At 33.4% G+C, this 26,307-nt stretch overlaps 1 protein-coding gene across 4 annotated transcripts in view; it reads right to left on the bottom strand.

Annotated features, from left to right (window-relative positions):
• LOC140434400 (pseudouridylate synthase RPUSD2-like) overlaps nucleotides 1-26,307 on the bottom strand; it is a 927,331-nt gene that overhangs the window by 889,504 nt on the left and 11,520 nt on the right. Inside the window, exon 2 of one of the 4 annotated variants that reach the window (XM_072522616.1) lies at nucleotides 15,805-15,841. The exons of the other annotated variants lie outside the window; for them this stretch is intronic. The gene's annotated coding sequence lies outside the window, so the exon portion shown is untranslated. The remainder of the gene's footprint in view (nucleotides 1-15,804; nucleotides 15,842-26,307) is intronic. 4 annotated transcript variants of the gene reach the window in all.

The raw sequence follows: 26,307 nt of genomic DNA, 5'->3' as shown, positions 1-26,307 counted from the left end.
TGTTTTTTTTGCATTATCTCCTAAATAAAACTACTTAACATTTCGAATAAAAGTGGACACGTTACTTTCTTTTTCTGAAAGCATTTTTCATACAAAAAAAAACAACAAAATCTAAGAGAACAGAAAAAATTTCAGGGGGATGTTCAGTCCTAAATCCCCCCAAACTTTTGAGTACGTTCAAATCAAATGAATAGGATAAGAATAAGATATGGATGAAGACAAAAATTCTGCAGCTGATGAAACAAAGAAGAAAAACAAGAACAATAACTCTATGTATAAAACATTACAACGAGATATACAGAAAAAGACCAGAGAAGCCAAACAGAAAGAACTGGAAAAACAATGTCAAGAAATCGAAATTCTGGAAAGTAAATACGACGACTTCAACGTGCATAAAAAGGTAAGAGAGATTACAGGCAAATGTAAAAACAGAAGAGTAAGTAAACTTGTTAATGACAACGAAGAGGTAATCATGGACAAAGAGAGTATTGATAATACCTGGAAAAATTACATACAAAATTTATTTTTTGATGAAAGGGAGAACCAGTCCCCAATACCTATGGACAGAGGACCAATTATACTAGTGGCAGAAATAAGAGCAGCCATAATATTACTAAAAGAAGGGAAAGTTTCAGGACCAGACGGAGTACAGTGTGAATTTCTTAAACTTCTTGATGATGAATCTTTAAGAATACTATGTCAAATCTTCAATAATATCTACGATACAGGCAATATTCCAGAAGATTGGCTAGTTTATGAATTTATTACGTTACCAGAAACAGGGAGCGATAAAGTGCGGAGACTATAGGTTAATAAGTCTAATGAGCCATACACTAAAACTTTTTCTTAAAATTATACATCGCAAAATATACAAGCTGTGCGATAAGAGAATACAAGATACAAAATTTGAATTCATGAAAGGCGTAAGTACGAGAGATGCACTGTTTAGTCTACCGGTATTATTCTAAAGATGCTGAGATATGACTTGTGATATCTACACCTACTTTGTTAACTACCAAAAAGCATTTGACACAGCTCAACACCAAAAAATGATGTATGTTTTAAAACAAGCCCAAATAGATGATAAATATCGGCGTATATTACAAAATTTATACTGGAACCAATCAGCCACAATAAGAACAAGAGATTGGATTCTGTGAGGCGTTGGACAAGGATGTATACTTTTACCTGTATTAGTTAAACTATATTCAAAGGAAATATTTAGTGAAGCCTTGGAAAATTGCGAACATGGAATCCTTTTAAATGGAGATCGCCTAAACAACATCCGCTATGCAGATGACACCGTTATTTTTGCAAACAATTTAAACAGTTTACAGCAACTACTAAATAAAGTAAATGAAGTAAGTAAAAGATTTGTACTACAAGTAAACATATCAAAAACTAAATTTATGGTCATCGGCAAAAATAAAATTAGAGACGTCCAACTGCTTATCAAAAATACACCAGTGGATTGAGTTAAATAGTTTACCTAGCTTGGAACAATAGTAAACGAACAATGGGATCACTCACAGAAAGTAAAATATGAAATAGGGAAGGCTAGGAGTGCATTCAACAACATAGCCAAACTATTTAAAAGCCACAACCTTAATCTGGAGATAAAAGTAAGGCTTCTACGATGTTAAATCTTCTCGATATTATACTACGGTGTTGAATCCTAAACACCCACTAAAGCGATAGAGAAAAAACTTGAAGCCTTCGAGAAGAATCCTAAGGATATCATGAACAGACAAGATAACCAACAAGTCTGTACTACAAAGAATGGGGAAAGAAAGAGAAGTAGTGTATACGATAAAGCACACACCATTTTCGTAAAGAGAGAACTTAAAACTTTAAAACACGTAGCCACAGAAACGGAGCATTCCCTCCCCTTCACCAGCGAAGACATATCAAAGGCTCTTAAAGACGTTAAGCCAGCAAAGGCACCAGGATTTGATAATATTTACCCTGAATTCCTAATAAATTGTGGCAAGTATACAAAAGTTTGGCTGGATCGATTTTTCGCAGTCATTATGGTAACTGGAAATATTCCACAAGAACTAAAGCGCTCTAAGATAATAGCCATACTAAAGCCAGGCAAACCCGCCGACAACCTAAAAAACTACAGACCAATTGCGCTTCTCCCTGCCATCTACAAACTATTAGAGAGGCTTATATATAATAGAATCAGTACAGAACTGTTCCAGGCGATCCCAGTCGAACAAGCGGGTTTTCGACCAGAACGAAGCTGTGCAAACCAGGTAATGTCACTCACCACCTACATCAAAGCGGGTTTCCAAAGAAGACTCAAAACTTCAGCGGCATTTATTGATCTCTAGGCAGCTTACGATACAGTATGGAGAGAGGGCCTTATATACAAAATTCTCCGTGCAATCCCCTGTAAACCAATAGCACGCCTAATAGATAGCATGCTCAACGACCGAATGTTTCAAGTAGTGATGGGCACAGATATCAGCCTACCAAAGAAACTTAAGAATGGCCTACCACAGGGGTCAGTGCTCTCTCCACTACTATTTAGCTTATACCTAGCAGATATGCCGGAAACACAGTCAAGAAAGTTCGGATACGCCGATGATTGGGCCCTCGCTACACGATGCAGAATACTAGAAACGTCTAAAGAAGTTCTGACGGCAGACTTATATACATTGGGCAAATATTTTCGCAAGTGGTGACTTCAACCAAATGCATCCAAAACAGAAGTTAGTTGCTTTCACTTGAACAATTAACTTGCTGGAAAGGAACTCAACATACGGTTTGAAAATACCACACTTACCCACAACAAAACACCGAAGTACCTGGGCGTAACACTAGACAGAACGCTATCATTTAAAGAGCATTTAACAAAAACTGCCCAAAAGTTGAGTACAAGAAATAACATTATACAGAAGCTCTGCGGTACCACCTGAGGAGCATTGGTTTCCACTCTCCGCTCTACTGTCTTAGCCCTTGTTTTCTCGACCGCTGAATATTGTGCTCCAGTCTGGCTACACAGTCCACACGTAAAAAAGGTCGACAATCAGCTGCACAGCACTATGAGGATGATAGCTGGTACAATTAAATCAACTCCCACCCAATGGCTTCCAGTATTAAGTCACATCCCACCTCCACATTTACGACGAGTCGACACACTTACACGTGAATACAAAAAGATCATGAACAATATAAACCTGCCGATTCACCAAGATACCTATGCACGAAATACCCGTCTCCGTTCTAGAAAACCACCAATGAAAACGGCAAGAATGATACATGAGGAGTTCAACAACACGAATGCATGGTCCCAAGAATGGAACGAATGGCAAAATAACATGACCTGCATTACCCACAAGCCACCAGGTTTTGATCTTCCACGCAAAACATGGTCCACTCTAAATAGGATCCGAACCAGACATGGCAGATGTGCATACATGCTACATAAATGGGGAAAGAACCCATCTCCTCAATGTAACTGTGGGGAGAACCAAACCATCGACCACATTATTAAAGATTGTCCCTCAAGATCCTACAATGGTAGCTCTGAAGACTTCCTGTTTGCAACTTCAGAGTCAATTGATTATATAAATACATTTGATGTTTGTTTGTAACTATTTAAAGTTTGTCAAATACCTATATTACTAGTGTTTGTGTATTTGTTCTAAATGTGTTGTAATTGCCATACGATAAATAAATAAAATAAATAGTGTATACGATTAATAGGAAAAAGTTATATTTTTTTGGACACATAATGAGAAACGGCAATAAATACAGATTACTCAAAATAATCCTTCAAATCAAAGTATTCGAAAAGCGAGGAATTGGAAAGAGCAGAATACCATGGTTAAAAAACCCGGGGAAATGGTTCTCCACAACAACAACTGATCTATTTAAAGCATTATTTATTAAAATAATTATAATATAATAATAATTATAATATAATATAATAAATATGCACCAAAAGAAGAAGAAGTCTTTGATTGCTGTCTGTTTGAAATTTATTTATTACACTGACGGTTTTGTTGTATCAATCTTGTTGGCTAGAATAAAGTCAATTTCGTTCTTAGTGGCTTCATTTGGTGCTCCTTAATTTTCTATTCTTTTTTTTTAAAGAATATTTTTTCAATAGATGTTTTGGTAGTGTGCAAACTGAACCGGTCTGTCTCCCTTTCATTTCTATCAGCAACTTCACACTTTCCCATGACTTGTTCGTTGCCGTTTCTATTTTCCACTTTGGCAATAAACTCATCAGTTAATTAATTGAAGTAACTTTTATTGTTATTTAATGCTTTCGTTATGTTACTCTAGAGTTCATCTATTTTTTCGTTGGTGTGAGTAATCGTATATGGCGTATATTTGTATAATTTGTATATTGTATCTATTTGATAGTTGTGAGGTTAAGCTAGTTACACTATCCGAGATTTTTACTACTCTTCGTTTCCATTTCTTGTTGACTAGGAATCAAACATTGCCTGTAGTGCAGGTTAATGTTCCTTGGTATTAGAATGTGTTTTCTGAGGCTAATTCTCATAGCTCTTTATCTTTTCGTCTTACTTCGATGATTCCTAATACGTCCCATTTTATATTTTCAGTTTATTTTCTCAGTTATATAAGTCTGAATTAATTTGATTCCAAGCGACAGTTATACAGTGATGAGTGTCTTACCACCCGGCAAAATAGCGGAAAGGATAAAAGACAGATTAAGTTGTGAGATAGTACCAGATAAGGCTAGTTATTAGACGTGTCTATTTGACTTTAGTCATAATTATACGGATGACCTCGAAAATATTTTATTTTAATAATTTCTGATGTTAGAATAAATGATTAAATATATTAGGATATATTATAGTAAAAAACATTAATTAGTAGCGATTTTAAATTATGAATCTTTAAGTTTATTTAATAATAAAAATAATTCAACTGAAATATTTGACTAAACTAAATAGGTATGATCAGTCCGAAAACAATTATTGTATCTAGAATTGGTGTAATAGTTAGAGACGTTGTCTTTAGATAAGAAGACTGGGGTTCAATTCACATCAAGGGTAAAATTTTTGTTTTACTCAATCAAAAATAATAGAAAATATGATACATATTAGGTAACAAGTTTTCGAAAAACTCATTATTTACAATTTATTCTTATTTTAATGTTTTTTCCAGTTTTACAGACTTCAGTTGTGAATGGAAAATAATCCATTGAAGACTGTTTAATGTCAAATCCATCACTAAATTCTCAGTGTTAATATCAATTACTCTGTACAGGTAATGATTTTCAAAACAATTGACGTCATTGGAATGGATGCGCGCGAAAAGCTACCTGCTTTATAGCTAACCAAATCATCAAGCCTTCAAGTTATCAAATAATAACACATCGAGAAGTGTTTTTTACGGTAAACAGAAACTTTTTATTGAAAAAATAATTCGTGAAAAGGATTTTAACGGTCGAGGAAAAAGTGTAAATTGTTGTCTGGCATGTAAATGGATTATCAGACAACATGATTAGACAACAATTTGTAAATATGTTTCCAAATAGGCCGGCTAAAGCACGATCAACAATTCAGTCTATTATACGTAACTTTTTAACTTATGGATCCGTGTTCGATCCAAGAGGAGTTCGCAGACGAAGGGAGGTAAATCCAGATTTGGAACTAAGGGACACTTTGATTTGTGCAAGTATTGAGTAAAATCCTACCCAATCAACACCTCGTCTCGGAGAACAATGTGGAATTCCAAGATTTAGAGTAGGTGAAATTTTGTAAAGACATCGATACCGTCCCTATAAACTTTATAAATCCAACGAACAATTCCCTGGGGATCAATATAGACGTTTAGAATTTTGTCAAACTGCAATGGAAATGTCACATAAAGATGAACATTTTTTAGAGAACGTTTTGTTCACCGATGAATGTACGTTTTCATTGCATGGCCGTCACAATTCAATCAATGCTAGGTATTGATCTCGAGGAAATCCTCGTCAGATTTATGTCGCTCGTACTCAGCGTCTTCGAAAAGTAAATGTTTGGGGAGGCATAATAGGGAATCATGTCATTGGTCCATTTTTTATAGACGGTATGTTGACTGGGCGGAAATACTTGGAACTTCTGCAAAATGAAATTGTCCCAGCCCTTTGTAATTTACCAATACCTTTCGATTCCATATGATTTCAACACGATGGTTGTCCTGCACATAATTCTCGCATCGTCAGTGAATATCTCAGTGCGACTTTTCCTAATCGATTGATTAGTGGCCACGGATATTTTTTTATTTTTGTAGAATTTTTACTTATTTAAACATTCTTTAAAAGTTTTTACTTTATTTTCGAAAGTACGACGATACTATTTTGTCAATAAGATTTTTTGTTTTAACTTTAGTTTTTGTTTAGTTTTGTTTAGTGATTCAAAGCAAAACGATCTTTGCATAATTTCAAATTATTAAAAAAACAACACTAGAGACTAGTCGTAATGTAATGTAATATAAATTATAGGTTTTTCCGATTATTTCTCACCTCTACGCGTTTCATCTCTTTTTATTTCACAAGGTAACTGTGTTTTCTATCTCTTACGTTAAAAAGCCGGGTGGTAAGACACTCATCACTGTATATCACAGGTATCACAGGTAGTATCACAGTTTTATTTAAGTAGCGTTGAGAGTCAGCAGATTCTTAGCACCGTCTGCCCAGCTAGCTTGATCCCGAAAGCTACCCAGTCCATAGCCATTTGGGCCTACGGAGAATTAGGGCCGTGATTTAAATGCATCGGTAAAGAATTTTTATTTATTAGCAATCATACTTTATGTATTTGATTTCGTCAGTAAAAAAGAAAGTTTAACTTTAAAATAAATGACTATTGAATTGCCTATTTTCCTCATGAAAATGTCTAACCATTCTTCAAAATTTACCACTATAACACATTAACATAATATTTTCAATCTATACGTTTACATTCACTGACAACTAATTTTCGTATATATAAACAACTGTTGATTAACAACACATTTCTTTAATTGATGATTAAAATGAAAAGGAATCTAGTCCGTTGAATGATATAACGGACTTTCCATCGAGTTTTCTAAATATAACAAATCAAATAGGTACATTAACTTCGCAGCGAGTTTTATAAAAAAGCAAACAATCAAATGAATATAGACCAATGTTCTAAACAATGTGTCGATAAGACAATACTACTGACACTGTTTGATAAATTTTTCATCGGGACTTCGAGCACTGCTCGCTAATGTGCGATGGGTTAAAGCTAATTTAATTAAAAGGTTTAAAAATACCAGAAGTTTTTAAATAGATACGGTCAAAGAAAAAACAGTCGTTTTCTATTTTAGATTCCTTAGTTAGAAACATGTGCAACAACTGAGTGTATTGTATGAAGATAATAAAACATTAAGTAAAAATCTTTTCGAAATAAATTTTATCTTTTGAATGAAAACTAGGTTGTTACGACTATAGTAGTTAGTTAAACAAATTAAAATAAAGTATAACGAAAATTTTTTTTATGTAAGTTAACTAATATACATGGTATACTATAGTCCATCTAGAAAGTATCCGAAAAAAAAAGCCGAATTATAATTTTACGGTATTTATTTCTATCACTTGAAATATAAAATTTCAACAAATAATTCATCTCATTTACTTATACAACCTTCATTTAAATCTGAACACTTAACTAAACGTCCAGGTACACCCGAAACTAGGTCAAGGCCATAATTTTCGGTAATGGTGTTCCAGGCCTGTAAAGCTGACCGAATCAAACCTTCTTTATCTCGTGGCGCTGCTCATTCTACTTCAATCTTCATCAGTCGCCATATGTTTTCAATAAAGATAAGATCTGGAGATGCTGCTGGCCATGAAATTGTTTCCAATTCGTGTTCTTGCATCCAAGCTTAAGTATTAGCAGAAGTATGGCATCTTGCGTTATCTTGCTAAAATCGTCACCCCTCTGGATAAAAAACATAAGCCGTTTTAAGAAGAAAATCATTTAGGATGTCACAATATTTCGTACTATCAACAGTACCATTACTTATACAGAGAGGTAGATGTAGCAGCACGCTGAGATATTGCTCCCCAAACCATTATTTTAGTGGGAAATTTGGAAATTTGAACGGTAACATTTTCTCCTGATAGGACTTTTAGATGATTAGCACCAAGTTGGAAACAACTTTCATCAGGTATAAAGATATTATTAAAATTATCTTCTCGAAAACGTTGACAAAAATCTATTCTTCGTTGCCTTTGCAAAGGTGTCATTGTAGCAATTTTTTTTTGGATTCCTTTATATGTAGCCTTGCTTTTTCAGTGACATGCGGAGAGTTTCTGGGCACACTTTTATTCTTCGTTGATTTCCAAATCTGTTCGCTAATTTTCGACACCCTAGGCGCGGATTTTGTCGTCCTAAAGCCACTAAAGCATTTAAATTGTTTCCGCTAATCTTACCCGGTCTACCTGAAACTAATATGTATCATATCTATGCCATTTTTTATCCTCTTAATTGTCTCATACACTGCACTTTTTCCGAGTTCAGTCAATTGCACTAATTTTTTAACGTTTCGGACACCCTTTCTATACAAATATTCCACCACTTTTCTTTTTTCATCTTGCGACATTATTTCACAAATCTTAAGTCTGTTTACAAACAACAATATTTGACAGATGGTGTTGTCATGCGATTTTGTCCATAACCCACTATCGGCAGAACCGACTTAATGCATTACTTATGTCTTAAAATGTTACAAAAAGGAAATCTATTAAAATTAAGAAAAATATAAAATTCCAGATACTTTCTAGACGGACTATAATTAGTAAATAAGGCGTAAACGTCAGGGGGTAATTCTCCATAAAATATTAATGAGAGTTTGCTATATAAACAAATGTCCACAAATTCTTGGTTTCCGGGATACGGAGTGTTAAAATTTTTCATACAAACTGTTTATTTTTTTTTTGGTCCAAAACTGGTTATGGTATGCAAATAAAATTAGGTGGGTTTTAAGAGGTTTTACGGCGAAAAAGATTTCACCTTTAGAGCTTTTACACCAATCGCTCTGATGTGTCTTGTATAGACAAAATACGTATAAGCGAATATATAGAGGCACTGTACGTGAACTCAAATCTTAACTGTTCTTTCTATATCTTTCTTTACTCGTTTATTTTGAGTCTAAGACACCAATTCGTGACAAGCAATTTTAGATGCTCCACATCGTTCCAATTCACCATCTGTTTACCTTGAAAATTGTAGAAAGCACATATTTAGATACATATTAATCTGAATTTGGATTTTTTTTTTTTTAGAAATAACGTGTCTCGACATGTTGGGTCATTGACACGGGAGCATAGGTTTACAATAGTACCTCCAGAGTTATGATACAAAGTTTCCAATAGTAAATAATAACAATATTATGTAAATTATATTTTGTTAAATAACTGTGTGGTCTTTAAGAAGTCTATGTGTATCCTATCCTCAATCTTCTTATTGCTATCTTCTCTTTTCTGTTCAGGGATGCTAGAGATAAATAACTGTTAACATTAGGTTGATTTCTCTGAGCTGTTTGTCTTTGGTGACCCAAGGTTCCTTCCAACTGCCTTAGATATTCCTTTTAAATTTTGATTTTATATCTTTTTGGATCTGCATGTTGTAAATTGGTAAGTTGAAGATGATTTTTTTGCAGCGCTGTCAGTCATGTCATTTCCTTGGGTGCAGATATGAAAAGACACTCATATTATTCTGCTGAAAATCAGCTACATTCTTTAGATATTCGGTATTGTTCTAATACTGTAATAACTGTAGTGACAGAACAACCAACTTCATCTGCGTTTCGGGATGCGTCGGTATAAAGCATCTTAGCATAGTGGGATGTATTCACAATATCCTTAAAAGCTTTTTAAAAAATGATATTATTTGTTTGTTGCTTATTAAATTTACAGAGGGAAGTGTTTATAAAAGGAGGTGTTCTACATCATGGCGGGCATTCTTATTTTATAGAAGCAAGTGTTTGAGATAGTTTTGTGTCTTGGCACAAGGGTTGTAGGATCTGTGGGATTGAAAGTATTCATCTGGGTGAGTTTACGAGTCCAGGTCTTGGCGAATACAGAGTTAGTCGGATTTGATGAAATTCTGCTAGCATTAAGCATATTTAAAGAGCAGTGTTGTGAACTTAGTTTATCGATTTAATAAATAATAGGATAGAATTTTGATTTGAACACTCAGAAATTTTCGGTTTTTTAATTATTTTTTTATCTCAGGTACTATTTACTGTCTTAAGATATCCAAATTTTTTGCACTTTTCAGATTTCAGTCTACGAAAATTGGGCCGATACTTTAAGTCTTAAGAGCGTAGGCGCAAAATTTCGGGCCAATGCATTTATTTTTTTCGAATCCTGAGAAAACTAACAAATATTTTTGAAAAATTTTAACGCAGAATGAAAGATTACATTATTACCAAGGGCCGAAAGTCCCTTAAAATAAACAAAAAGTTTTTTGAATGAGATATTTGCAATTAAAAATCACACTAAATTTTCTCTTTTTTTTTTTCACCCCTGTAACTTATTAAAATAAACATTATAGAAGTTTTCATGGACTTTCGGCCCTCGGTAATAATGTATTCTTTCATTCTGCGTTTAAATTTTTTAAAAATATTTATTAGTTTTCTCAGGATTCGAAAAAAATGAATGCATTTAAAAAGCATTGGCCCGAAATTTTGCGCATACGCTCTTAATAATTCCTGCTCAGACATTAAACTTTTGAGGAAATAGAGTATGCGCTTGCGTTATTCCGTAAGGATTTGTTGGTGCTGACTGATCCTTGTAGCCTTGCTTAAGCTTACGCTTATTCAGGGTAGGGCTGTTTTTTTATTTTCTACGCTAGGAGGTGTGATAAACTTCAGTTAATATTTGTGGAATGATTTTTGGTGTCGAAGTGTTAATAAGCAGAGGTTTAGAATGTGGCATTTGTGTTTGTGATAGTAACTCACTAGATGAATTTTTGGTCAGATAAGCCAAGGTGAGGTACTTCAGATATTATCAGCCATACTAGGAACAGCTCTTGAATAGCTATTTTGGCATAGAGTTGTTATCTGCGATATTTTAGGGAGATTTCTTCTAGAACGTTGAAATATTTATCGGAAAGTTCGTTTCCAGTGCTGTGTAGAAGTCCTGCTGGAAGAAATAAAACTTTTTTGCGAGGAGTCCTGGTAAGTATTTGCCCTCGGCGATGGCAAGGAGTTTTGATTGTTTGCTTAGCTCGGTTGTTAGAGCTGCTAGCTATGCTGAAGAGAACATATCTCGTGCTGAGGGTTCGGATTCTGTCTTTAATAGATGTTTACCACTGTGTGGATTAGTGCTGATGGATAATCTTCACATCTCCTCATGCATTTCCTGAGGATTTTCCTTTCTGTCATAATAGTGTTGATTTGGAGAGAGTTTAAAGATGCATAGACGCACGCCTTGTATTCGATTATTGGTCTTATGTAAGTCTTATAGGTGTGCAATAGTATTTTATTTGAGGTGTTGCCTCGACTACCAGACAACGCTCCCGGGAGTTTTGCTCTTTTTCTTACCTTTTATAGGGTGTTTTGTATGTCAGTGTTCCAGTTGAAAGTCCTACTAAAATGATTTTCCAAATAGGACACCGAGTTTTTGTTGGTGCTCAGTATCAACTGTTTTATATATGTACAGTGCCGTTTAGATAAAATAAGGATCCTTCTATAAAAAAATTATATCGTTAAAAAAAAAACGGATTTTGGTTAAATGACTCAATTATTTCTTCGAAATTTTTTTTTGTTATGGTCATCTTCGTTTAATTCTTGCACTAAATTTATTTTGTAATGGTGTCATTTATGTTTTCGAATGTACTTTGTTATTGAACTTTGGCCGATGTCATAATTAGAGGCTAAAGTTCTAGACCTTACATGTGGATTATCTTGCGCATCTATTGGCAAATCTATTTGCATGTGTATTGGTAAATTTTGAGACACTCTTCTTTGCTCAAAACTTTAGTTTTTTGGTTTTTTACTTAATTGTCTTATTATGGTCTAATTTAATTTGATTAAAAAATCCTAACTTTTTTAATCATTTCTTCAGATAACTACCGCACTTTCTCTCTTTCTCTTGTCGTTTTCCCATTACTAAGGATCGTGATTTCTTCCAATATTCCTAACAAGTTTTCTCCATCAGCTGCTCTGAGAGAACGTTTCCGGAACGTTTCCAGAAACAATTAATCTCTATAAACTATTGTCACCTCTGTGAACCACGTCACCAAAAAATTGTAGAATATGTTGCACAAATATTGTGGACAGCCTTTTTTTAACCTTAAGTTGATTTAGAATGGAAACGTGTGTCCTATGAGCTGTCCAAGATACGCGCAGGATTCTTCTCCAGGATCACATCTCAAAGGCATCAGTTTTTTGGCGCTCGCGTCCGCGAAGGGTCCAAGTCTTTGCACCATATAGAAATATTGAGAATGCAAGGACATTCTCCAGTCTCATCTTGATATTTTGAGAAATAGATCTGTCTATCCAAACTCTAGTTAGGTGACTCATCGCATTTTCTGCTATACCAATAATATGTCTCCGAACTTCTGTTTCAGAATTACCATCGTAAGTTACACTAGACCCGAGATAGACAAAACTGTCTGACAAAACTATTTGGCATTCCTGTAACATGTTAGTCAGTTGAATAATGTGGAATCTGTCAACCACCATTTTTTTTTGTCTTAGTTTGATTGATTTTCAGACCAACTTTATTTCTTTCGTACTCAACTCTTTGCAGAAGATTAAACATTTCTTGCTCATTTGCTGCTATAAGTGTAGTGTTATCATCAAATCTCAAATTAAAGATTTTCCTACCAGCCACTGTAACTGTACTGGCAAATCCGTCTAAAGCCATCCTCATGACATATTTACCATAAATGTTATATAAATCAGGTGACAACGCGCATCCTTGTCTAACACCTCTCTCGGTCTTGAATTGCTATGGCTTTGCTGTGACACTAGTGTATATTTATTATTTATTAAACTCAATTTAATAATCGGGTTAAGTGGAATAAGACGGTAAGTAACATTTATTGAAAAAAGTCGGCAATGGAATTCAGGCTATTCGACCTAAAACCCCTGAAAATCTCGAATCCCTAAAATTCGAGCATCTTATTTAAACTATTTTATTTACTTAGAATTTCAATTTCAATTTAGTTTTGTTACAAAAATATAGATTTCTGCTTAAAAACAAATGAATGACGTCATCACAACGTCATCATAGTTGCGGTTACTCAAAATAAAATTCATACTAAGTTTAAAAATCGACCTCTCTCGTTTTTGTTTAAATAATACCTAACGTAGATATTTTGAGATTTTCAACCCAAAAGTTGGAACTGCTCTCTTTGTAGTTCTGGAACCATATTAATTGTTTCTAGTAAGGACGTAACATCTATAAACCGTTACAATCGGCGAATGTCCACATCAGTTGTTAAATATGGTATTGACCATGTAATATAAAATAAAATTAACGTGGCCAGATTTTCAACGGTATTGATAATACAATTAATAACGAATTACGTATTACTACTTCGATGCTGCAAAATTTTCATGCCAATTTAATTTCAGTAATGGATTTTACAACAAATAATTAATTTCAGTACTACATAATTGGTTAACTTTTTTAGTTATTATCATATTCGCAGTAATTCATTATTTTAGTAAATAAGCCAAATTTTTAATTTTTGTGTTAATTTACCGTAGATGATATGAAAATATCTATTAGTATAAATATGTACCATGGAGTCCATATGTAAGGAATAAATTTTTATTTATTCCATAATACTCCATAATAATTTATGCAGTTTTAGCGTTATTATGTGATGTGATATGTGATATGTGATAAAAATCTAAAACAGGTCGACTGAAAAAATTGATTTTACAATCAAATTAAATGTTCAACCTGACCACCATTATTCACTTCTTGACCATAACCGAAGCAATTTTGGAATTCTCGTACAACATTTTGTACGACCTAGTAATTTCTTCCGTTATTTTAACTTTTAAATCAGTAATATTGCCTGGTCTATTAAAATATACTTTAGAAATAATCAGGTATTTTCGTATCTGTTCTGCTAATCACTAGGGAAAAAACTTTGAAGATAATTAAATATTAGTCAAAAAGCCAAATAAACAATAATTGATATGAATCTAGTATGCTGCTGTCATTTAGGTATTTAAAGTTACTAAAATACGTCAGTATAATATTTGTACGCGTAATAAATTTAATTATGGTTCATTTGTCCGAGACTCAAAGAATATACATTTTAATTATGATTGGTTGTGGTAATAGAACAAGAAATCAAAAGGAGGTTTGTGAAATGTTTAATAATAAATACCCTATTCAACAAGTTTCGCAGTCCACAGTTGGCAAAATTGAAAATAAGTTTCTTTATATGTAAAAAATATTGAAAAACCAGGTAGAAATGTTAAATTTACTAATGAAAAAGTTAGATGTACTTCTAGAGATTAAGGAAAATCCGCAAAAGGCAACTCGAGAACTTGCCGCCATCAATGATGTAAGTAAATCATCTATTGTGAGAGTTTTACATAAAGAAAAATACCACCCTTACAAAGTTCAGTTGGTTCAGGATTTAAATGAAGATGATCCTGATAGAAGGCAAGAATTCTGTGAAATGATAATAGATAGAATGAACGCAGATTTGCAGTTCATAAACAAAACAATTTTTTCTAATAAAGCGACGTTTCATTTAAACGGAACGGTCAACAAACCGAACTGTGGATATTGGAGCAGAGAAAATCCTCACTGGGTGTACACATGCAATATCCTAAAAAAGTTAACGTTTGGGCTGGTATCATTAACAATAAATTTATTTGTCCTTATTTTTGTGAGGGCACAGTTAATGGTAAGGTTTATCTAGATTTTTGGATTGACTTTTTAGTGCCTACAATACGAAGATTTTTTCCTGATGTTAATCATTCAAATGAGATAGATCAATCTATTTTCTACCAACAAGACGAAGTTCCACCGCATTTTTCACGTATAGTTAGAAATTATTTAAACGAGGTTTTTCCCAGTAGGTGGATTGGAAGACGTGAAACGATCGAATGGCCGGCTAGATCCCCCTATTTGACTTCTCTCGACTACTTCTTATGGGGTGATTAAAAGTCTATAGTATATTTGAATAGACCAAACAGTATTGCTAATTTAAAAGTTAGGATAACGGAAGAAATTAACAAAATAACCCCCTAGGTAGTACAAAAATGTTGTACGAGAATTTCAAAATTGCATCGGTTATTGTCAAGAAGTGAATGGTTAATATGGTGGTTGGAAGAAATTAACATTTAATTTAATTGTAAAGTACATTGAAAAATACATTCTAAATATTATGTGACATTAATATCTTCATTCAATCTAAAGTTTTGTGATAGAGACATTATCAAAATTTTACATTTTAAATATTAATTTTCTCAGTTATGATTGCACCAAACTTAAAAAACTTTATATTGCTCAACAGAGGACTAAAATCCCTTTCTAACAAGGTTACACACAAGCCCCTTTGTTATTTAAAATTTTCGAGGGGGCGCTTATAATTCAAAGGGGGTGTTGGAGGTGGATATTATTTTTATACTGTAAATTGTCAATTCAAGAATAAAAATCGACCTTTTTTCGGTTTTTTTCATATAGTAAAATAATAATGCCAAAAATTAATTTATTCCATACATTTGGACCGCATGGTATATATACATACATGATTTTAGAAAAAATATATTACAAAATAAAAAATGGTGAAAAGTATGAAAAATAATTTTGTATTTACAAACCTTAGCTGATGATCGGCTGCGGTTTAGAATGGCTTACCTGAAACAAAAATAAAAGTGAATTAGATTAAAATTTTAACACCATTACCGTTTTCTAAAAATGAGTTAATTTAATTATTTTACATATTTTTATTATAATATATTAATTTTAGGCCTACATATTTATAATGTTTACATTCTTTTTTGTAAATTTTTATCTTTATTTCATTATTATTTCATTATAACAAAAATTAAAAAAAAAAAAAAACATTTACCTAAGTCGCCAACAAAATACCTAAGATACGATATAATCTACCGGAATAATCAAGACTCAAATGCTAACCCAACCGAGTCTGAATTACTACAGATCTCCTGACGGTAACTATCCGTTCGAAATTTTACCATTCCCACGGTTATTCCTATTTTGCTGCAGCTATTTGAAATAATAGGACTTTATTAGACATATTGAACCACTTTCTTAGATTATTTTCTTAAAAAAATGCTCACACAGTCTACAATAATCAATATCAATGGTTGTGTTATATAACTCCCTCTACCAAGGATTTTATTACTTGTAGGTGGTCATTCGTTCCAAAGTCACTCCTGAATCCGGCTTGCTCTAGTGGTTGGTGAAAATCTAGCTTAGGTCTGTCTGTTAGGAAGTAGGTATTCTCATAAAGACCTTAACAAGCTGATGGGTCTGTAGTTTCGAATGTCTGTTAGATCTCCTTTTTTATGCAAGATTATCATAATGGCACTATTCCATTTTTCTGGTGTAATTCCTTCAAAGATTCATTATAAAAAGTTTTTAAAGCTTTTATGACGCATTCGCCTTGTAGTTTTATCATTTTACTTACAATACCATCTTCTCTAGGTGTTGTATTGTTCTTCATATCTGTTAACACTGATTTAATTTCCTCTATGGTTATACCTGGATGTTCCTTTGACCCTTGAATTTGATTGCTAGAAATTATTCCTTTGAAATCTAAGTTACTAATAATATAAGGGAAACGGCAAATCTGGCAACATTGCAAATATCAAAGATAGAATCTCCGTATCCCAAAATAAGTGTACCTCAAATTGTTTACAATTAAGAATAGCAATTTACGAGATAATTGGCCGCTTCCAGACTTTTGGGTCAGTCTGTGTATATTGATCCTTTACGTAGAAGTTTTGTATAAACTTTTAAAACTGTTTTTTCGATTTACCTCTTTCAATATTGTTACAATTATACAAAATAATATTCGTTAAAATATTAGTTATGTTCATAGAATAATTTCTCCCATATATGACTAAATAAAAAAAAATATGCACTTCGCAATAAATAAATATAAAATTAAAAAAATTGTAACTACTTGCCCACAGATTTCAATTCAACTGAATACTAAAATGCTGCACAATTTGATAACGTTAAGTATCAATAACATAAAATATTACAATAAAATAAAACTAATAATGACTTTTCAACAATTTATATTTCCGAGATTTATTCATACATATAATTTAAAATAAATATACCTTAACAAGAATAATCCAGTAAAATATAAAAATGGTGCCGAATTGAAAATTTTATTATCAAATATGTAAATCTAAACAAAGTCAACAAATTTGCTCCACTTTTATAATTTTTTTATTCAAAGAATATTGGAAACACAATAAAACAAAATTATAATTCAGTTTACTGTAACCAAAAATAGTATACGTGGTAAATTTTTCTTTAACAGGTTAAGTGCCAGGTCTTTTTCCCATAAACTCAAAATTTTCGATTTCCAACTTTGTCATCTCTTATCTCCGCCACTCGTGCTGAATTATTGGAAAAATGGCGGCAGTAGTTCCCTGAAGTCCTAATCTGCACGTGATGCATGCATTTCAAAATTTAGCGCAATTTCCTTCCGTTTGCTATTCCTGATGGACCAGGCTTTGCGAGTTCATCTTAGACGATGAAGACCGAAATTTTGTTCGCATCATCTGCAATTTTCGATTCCATTCATCAAAGGTTTGCTTGAAAATAGTCCCCGTTTGTAACTTGTTAAAATTATTGTTTTGTCAAAAAGTATTTCTATTGAAACAGTTATTCTACATCGTCGAAATCACTCTGCAGTCGATTTTGCTACATCTTCAGGATATCCGTCGAATACAAATCTGGTATTGAATTTATATTTCGATCGAACGTGCGTGATGTATTTATTGCAAATAGATAAAAATGGTTCACCGTGATGGCGTATGACTCGGTGTAGTAAGTGCCCTCCGTCGATGACATACACTGTGTCCATTGTGTACAGAGTGTTGCTTCCATTATCGCTTTTCAATGACGAATGCATGCGTAAGTGCGTTAAGTCTTCTATGTATAAGGCATTTAAGCATATTCTGGAGACACAATCGCATCTGCGACCATAGAGGCTTTTACAAAAATATACGAAAAACACTTGGTGATGTTTTTGGAGAAAACAGAAATATTGTAAATACATAATCTATAGGATATTTTGTCTAGTGTAATTTTGTATATGAATATTTTTCTTGTAAAATGCGTCGGAAAGGAAATATTGTAAGAAAACTGTTATTAGGCGTCATTTTTCCAATATGGTAGCACGAGACGTGACAAAGTTGAAATTCGGAAAAAACACATCAGAGTCCAAAAAATTACTAATTAATAAAACTCCCGGAGAACTTAACGCGTAGACAAAAAAAAAAGTTAGTTCGTGAAGAAGTTCGTGTAACCTTCTGGCTAAAGTCTAGTGTTAGGGTTTTCAGGTCGCGCAATCGCCCCTAACATGACTTAACGACTGCCCTCGTAGCCGGGACCGACGGCTTTACGTACCCTCCGAAGTACGGTGGCAGCTCAGTTAAATTAGAAATTGAAAATTTTCTCGGTGCCGAAATTTGAACCCGGGCCCTCCAGCTTGTTAAGCCAGTAACATAGCCACTGAGCTACGGCTGCCACAACGCATGGACAAAAAGAAAATGTAATAATAGAAATCTTCGTTACTAAAAAACCTTTAATTTTAAAGAGGATGTACCCCATATCGGTAGACATTAAAAACTTTATTTTAGTCTAGCACGTGTTGGACCATAACTAACATTTACTTAAATATTAGTGGTTAATTTGCATATTTATTCATAACTAAATTACAATGGAACTTAAAAAGCGTAAGTTATGCTTTACGAAAAGTAGCCATTAAAAAAATAACTTAAAATAATTGGAAGAAATAGCAATGGGAATAAGAGAGGCTAGCGATGAAGACCAATTTCTAGAATCAGAGAGTAAAGTTGTAGCCAGTGATTCTGAGCATAATTAGTCATTAGAAAGTGACAAAAACATTGAAGAGATATAAGACAGTAGCCAAAGTGACTAATTTATTTGAAAGAAAGGGTACTTGGTGTAAGTCCAATTGTTGCGCTAGCCTTCGAATGCTCAGTAATAGAAACTTAAATGGACTCTTAAATGCAATTTAGTCTGGCCTGTTGAATAGATTGATAGAGTGAAATTAAACAATAACTTGTTTAGCTAGAACTGTAATTGAAAAAGGACAAGAAATAAAAACTTATAAACTGTGAGTGAATAACTAATCGTAAGGAACCTAATTAGAAAATTACAGTTTACGAACGAAAACACCGTAACACTTCACATTACGGGTTCACGATATATTGCGTAACTTACGAACGTAAAGAAAAACTCTCCGAAACTTGAAAAGTAAGTCTAAGCCCTACGACGATCGCTAATTCACTGTCTTCCCCTAGCCCCTCCGAAATACTTGTCTATGCATTTTGAAGGATCTACCGGTTTAAGGTACATATAGGCGAAAATTAATATTCTGAGAGATAAGTCAATGCAGACAAGGAATTTATTTACGTAACCGATGCGGCGGAAATATTTTTATTTGTTTTGAAATAGAATTATTTGGTTGGAGATTATTGTTCTCCAACAGATGGTATTAGTAATTCCAGCAATAAATAGTGAAGTGATATATAAATAGTGGAACCCATTGAATATTTCAGTTATTTGTAGGATATAATTGAACTGATGATAGAGGAACAAACAAAAATGCTCAGACGATTTTACAAAATAAAGCTGTAAGAAGAACTGGTAGGTACAAAGAATGGGAAAATACAAATATCCAAAAAATGAAAACATTTTAGGTAGGTCCTATAATATGGATGGGGTAGGACATATACCATCAATCCTTTTCGTGGAAATACACATAATTGTAAAAATTGCGTAGCATAAACATTTGCAAACAAATAAAATTCAAAAAAATTTACATAACCCACAAAATATTTAAAAATAAAAATGAATTTCATTATGCAACATATGCGATTAACGTAATTTTAGTGTGTCCTGTACTGGGTTTTTGTAACGAAAAATAAACTTTTTTTCTTTGTTAGTTTGCTGAACCACGCAATTTTGGAATGCTAATTGTGTCAACAAATAACAAGTTTACTTTTAAAATATTGCATTTTCATTTTTTATATACATATATGTGTTTCCAAAAACAAAAAATATTTTCAAATAGCTTTTAGATGTCTGGTACTGGGAATATCTCGCTTATACCGAAATTTCCACAGTTCTGTTGTATTTATAGTGGATTTATATTCATTTTGTAAATTTTTGAGCCACGTGAAAGAACTGAAAATACTTCTATAAGAAAAATTCAGTTGTTTCTGGTTGAATGGCAGCCAAAACAGATTTCAAGATAAACAACACTTTTTTAAAATACATGCCTAGGAATCAGGAGAGGAGTTAGGCAGGGATGTATTATGTCCCCATTACTATTTAATGTATATAGTGAAACCATTTTTAAAGAAGCATTTCTATCTCAAGGTGAAGGAATAATAATTAACGGAAGATCTATTAACAACATAAGATATGCAGATGACACCGTAATTATGGCAAGCTCTGCTGAACAACTCCAATTACTGCTAAACAAAACAAACAGTTTCTGTGAAAAATATGGACCAAAAATGAATATAAAAAAACAAATACCTGATAATAACAAAGAAAACAAATATTCCAACAAACATACAATGGGAAATGTACCGATAAAAAGGGTTGATAAATACAAATACCTAGGAACCTGAATTTCAGACAATAATGATCAGACAATCGAAATAAGAGCAAGGATAGAAATAGCAAGAAATGCGTTTGTAAAAATGAAAACAATTCTCTGCTACAAAGATCTTAGATTAGAACTGAGAGTAAGAGCACTGAGATGCTACGTGTTTTCGATACTGCAATATGGACTTGAAAGCTGGACATTAAAGCAAGAACACATATATAAGTTACAGTCCTATGAAATGTGGTGTTATAGGAGGATACTTAGAATAGCATGGACACAGAAGAAAACTAACACGGAAGTATTGCGAGAAATGGGCAAAGAATGCGAAATAATAAACATAATAAAAATAAGAAAGTTCTGGGACAGAAAATATCTGGGACACGTAATGAGGTGACAGCGATATGAACTGCTAAGGCTGATAATACAGGAAAAGATAAGAGGAGGAAGGAGTATAGGAAGAAGGAGAGTGTCATGGTTGAAGAATTTAAGGGACTGGTTTAAATGCAGTTCTATATAACTCTTCAGAGCAGCAGTAGATAGAGTAAAGATAGTGATGATGATATCCAACCTCCGATCGAGAGACGGCACTTAAAGAAGAAGATAAGAAATAAAGAATATATAGCTCTGGAACTCCTAAGCAGTTCACAATTTTGTCCTGGCACCAGCGGGAGGTACACGTGTTTTCCTAATTAGATGTACGTGGCACGTAACGTGCTAAATTAAAACAAATGTTAAGGGTTAAAAAATAAAATGAAAATTTTAGCCTCTTATATGACGCTGATCGATAATGGATAAAAATTACTAATCACGCATGAAGGAGGCCCTTATTCGTCAGTTCATGCTAGAATACGACTTAAGTTATTATTTTTACTATATTTTTTTTGCAGACACATAATATAATGGGTGTTTATTTTAGTGGTATAGAATTTTGAAATGGAATAAAACAAAGATAATTTTATTAAACTATCATGGAACTGACTTTATTCAAAAGATAATCTTTTGGAATTATAATTTAAATATGATTTCTGGCATATGACCGCCACGGTTGGCTCTGATGAACTTTCGATGACTTCTTCCAATATTTCTGGTAGTACATCGAAAATAACGCGGCAAATCTTGTTCTTTAAGTGGTTAATCGTTTCAGGCTTATATTAGAGATTTCACATATATCTACAAAAATAGTATAGCGGTGTTAAATCGCACCATCTTGGAGGCCAATTAACGGGTATAAAACGTAAAACTATTCAGTATCTGAATGTTTTTTTTATAAATCAATTGTGGCACGAGCTCTGTGCCATATTGTGTCGTCTTGTTAAAATCACAGTTCCTGCATATAATGGTTGTTTAATTAAGACATAAAAAATAAGTAAGCATGGTTGTATAACGATCATCATTGGCTGTATCGTTTTGGCCAGCATCGTGTCTGAATAAGTACGGACCAATGATTCCACCAGCCCATAAAGCACAACAAACATATATTTCTGGATTTAATGGTTTCTTAACATCAACTTAATGATTAGCTTTATTCCAAATATGGCAATTTTGTTTGTTGACGTAGCCATTCAACCAAAAGTGAGAGCTTCATCAATAAAGAAAAATCATGTATAAACATTGGGATCAACAAAAATCTCGTTTTGGGTGAACCTACGCCTTGCTAAGTGATAATGTAGCTTTAATTCCACACGAGTTAAATTTTATAAGTACAAAAACCAAGATATCTCTGAAAATTCTCCCATTGTAGATGGACATATATCCAACTGCGATGCAAGATTGGGGGATAAACTGATTCAGGTGTTCCTTTATGCTACGCCCTACAGCAGTAACAACTTCTTCGGTACGCATAGTACGACTTCTATATGGACGTGTATTACCATTAACAACAAACGTAATATAAAAACGTTGCATGGTTAAACCATTGCTCTGATAAACGATTAATTTGACAATGTGCAATGGACGTAGTGCGAGATACGTATTTCGAACAAAACCATGATTTTCAAAATAAATTTGCATGCCTTGTTCAGGCGTCAGTCTATTCTTGCTGAAATGTCAAACCAAACTAAACATAAATCACTTGACAGCTGTCAAAATAAGCGCCAGTTAACAAAGTATTGCCAACTTACATTTCTATACCTCTAAAAAACACAGTCTATAAACAGAATTACTTGTTGTTATCCTCAATACTCTTCTCTTCATTTTATATTTTGCTCAATGTCTTTTATGCTTAAAGCTTATACTTCTGATATTATTCATAATTATTTATAGAACTGATAAAACACTCAAATAATATTTGGATGATCTACCGATGTGCTTATAAAACCATTTTCTACTCACAAATTTCCCCAATAGATATTTATTTAATAAACAGCGCAATGATTATAATCAAATAAATAGTATTGGTTCAAACATTCGTGCTTAAACTAAAAGCATTTTAATGATACAATATCATGTAAATCCAATACTTAACAGCAGTTTTTCACAGTAAAACCTTAGCAAAATGATTAGAAGCAAAACTTATTGTGCGTGCTCTAGTGACGAATCGGGAATTATTTAGTTTGTGTTAGAATAGCGTGCCGTTCCTATTAAATGTTTTAAACCAATATTTAACATGACGAAAATCTGCAGTCTTTTATTTTTCTGTGACGTTGCATGGGAAAGAATAATTACAACATGGGCCGCATCTTTTTAATATTCTGCGCCAAACGGTGCTATTAATCTTTTTAATATTATTATCAATTTCCGTGTTGCTGTGCCAAAAACCGGCAAAGTGCATGTTTGAAGAATGTAAATTTCTGGTGCATTATGCTTGTGGTAAAATTCTTTTGTACACTGTTTTCGATACTTTTTATATAAATCATATTTTTAAAGAGAACACGAAGCAGCTAGTGCTCTTGGTTTTGCTTTATATAATATATAATCTAATTATTTGAAAAATTTGAAATCAGTTAAGCAATATATACTACGTAATACATCCTATCTTATTGTCTAATATTCACTTTTAAACTCGTTCACATCAATATTCACGCAATATTTCTTATATTGGGTGGTTTATGTAAAAACATTTATTATTACAATTTTTCCTTTACAAACTTTGTAGGTTATTTGCTTATTAAAAACTTGTGATACAGTGTTTTATTTATTTAAACTTAAGAATCAGAATCCCTGATTAGAAAAAGACTAGAGGAAGAACTAGCGGATAATAAAATTATCGGCGAGAGGCAATATATTTTCAAAAAAGTTAGGTCGACAGTTCGTGCCATAAATGAAGTGAAGTCAATAGTGGGCAAATGCTAGGAGGAATAGTGCATGATTGCGTCAGTAGATGTTGAAAATTCTTTTAAAAGCGCCTAGCGACTTTTGAGTAATACTGAATAAATTGGAATCAAAAGGTTTATATATTTTATTAATATAGTAAGTGACTACCTCAAATACAGATAAATCGAAATTAAACTTGAATATAGTTAGCGTCAACGCAGGTTTTCCGCAAAGATCAATTTTCGGACCCACCTTATGGAACTTTCTATACGACGGCGTGCTAATAGTTAGTAAAGCTAGTGGCTAGAGGTGTAAAGCTAGTTCGTGTCCGTAGTAGAATACTACACGTGCACACTGGGTAATGCTAAATGAACTAGCACAATAGGCAGCCAGACAATCTATAAACTCTAGATCTCCTGGTAAGAACACATAACGAAAATAAGATATGCCAACCAACAATTTAAATGGACCTTCTCACGATCAAGCGACAAAAGAACTTCGACCAAACATATGAATCTGTCATTTAAATATAGAAGGTATTAGTAGAAGTCAATGTGAGTACCTTCAAAAGGTACTCATTGAAAATAATTATGACGTTGTCGCAAGTCAGAAAACCCAAGTAGAAAACGAAAAACAAATACTCGATAAAGGAACAGTTTATGGCTATGATTTATTGGGTGCAACTTACCATCCAGCTTGTGGAGTGACAACTTATGTTCGAAACAAAATCGGAAATGGACACATATGTTTTACATCACACATAAATAACATTCGTACGGTTACTTTACAAATTTGGTGAAATTACTGTCAGCAATGTTTATAATCCCCCGGCAATCCTTTGGCCTCCGCATGGTATTCACACCCACCCACACACCTCAGTTTATGTTGGAGACTTCAGCAGTCATCATGAACTTTGGAAGTATAGGCGAGGCTCTGCTAAACTGGAGCGAAGAGTCTGACACTTATTTAGTCTTTGGCGCCAAAGATCGGGGGAATTTTCGATCTGTAGATTGGAGGCGAGAATACAATCCAGACCTATCTTTTATTCTCAAAAATGAAAAATTTACCCACTGGCATCTTCACGTACAGTACTCCTAGATTTTCCACATAGCCAACATAGACCGGTTGTAATAGAAGTTGACATCAAAATACCAATAATCATCTTTTCCTCAACCTAGATGAAACTTTCAAATTGCAGACCGGGCGACTTTTGCTGAGAGATTGGACAAAATATCTACGGTGGATAATCCCAACATGTGCAAACTATATGAGATTTGTTGGCGCAATTATCTCTACAGCGAAGAAAACTATATTCAGAGGATATCGTAAAGAGTATGTCCCAGGATAGGATGAAAAATGTGAGAAATTGTATCAAGCATACTACTGAAGGATATCTGCGCTCCAGGTATCCTCCATTTCTAAGAGCCAACTCTTTACATCAGGAACATTTTAATCTCACCAACGCTTGAAAAAGACAACGGGAGAGCGACTCACCCCAGAAAGCACACCAAATGACCTGTATCGATCAGAAACCGCCAGGCTTTGAACTGACTCGTAATACTTGGACTACGCTAAACAGAATAAGAATAAGCAGCGGTAGATGTGCTGACAGCTTATACAGATGTGAAAACACCCTTACTTCTGAATATAATTGTGGAGCTCAACAACAGACCGTCCATCACATTGTTAAAGAATGCCCCCGAAGGCGATTCCCCTGGAGTTTTCGATGAATTCCTGAATGCGACCGAAAATGTTTTACATTATATTAATAATACATTAGATGTTTGTTTGTAATACTTCATGCAACGTTTTATATTAATTTTTAATTATGTGTTCTTATTGTATGCCATAAGATAAATAAATAGTTCGTAGGCCTACCTATGGAATCAAGAGTGATGGCTTATGCAGACGATTTAGTTAGGTAAGGTTTGTTAGTTAAGATAAATGACGTCCCACAAACTTAAGATAGCGCCACATAAGAGTAAAGTAATCATGATAAAAGGTCCCAGAAATAAAGGATAGGATAAATTGTGATATTCGTGGGACATTTGAAAGGCACTTAGAAATCGTAACAAAAACCTCAGAGAAGAACATAGCAAAGCTCGCCCGATTAATGCGAAACATAAGTAGTTCGACTAGTTAAAAAGAATCAATTCTTTGTAATAAACTCTTATACTTTACGGTGCTTCAATATAGGTATGAGAAGTTGAGAAATAAAAAT

This window comes from Diabrotica undecimpunctata, chromosome 2 (genome assembly GCF_040954645.1).
Source record: "Diabrotica undecimpunctata isolate CICGRU chromosome 2, icDiaUnde3, whole genome shotgun sequence".
NCBI lineage: Eukaryota > Metazoa > Arthropoda > Insecta > Coleoptera > Chrysomelidae > Diabrotica > Diabrotica undecimpunctata.
The sequence above is the reverse complement of the archived record's forward strand: the minus strand, read 5'-3'. Positions and strand labels throughout refer to the sequence as shown.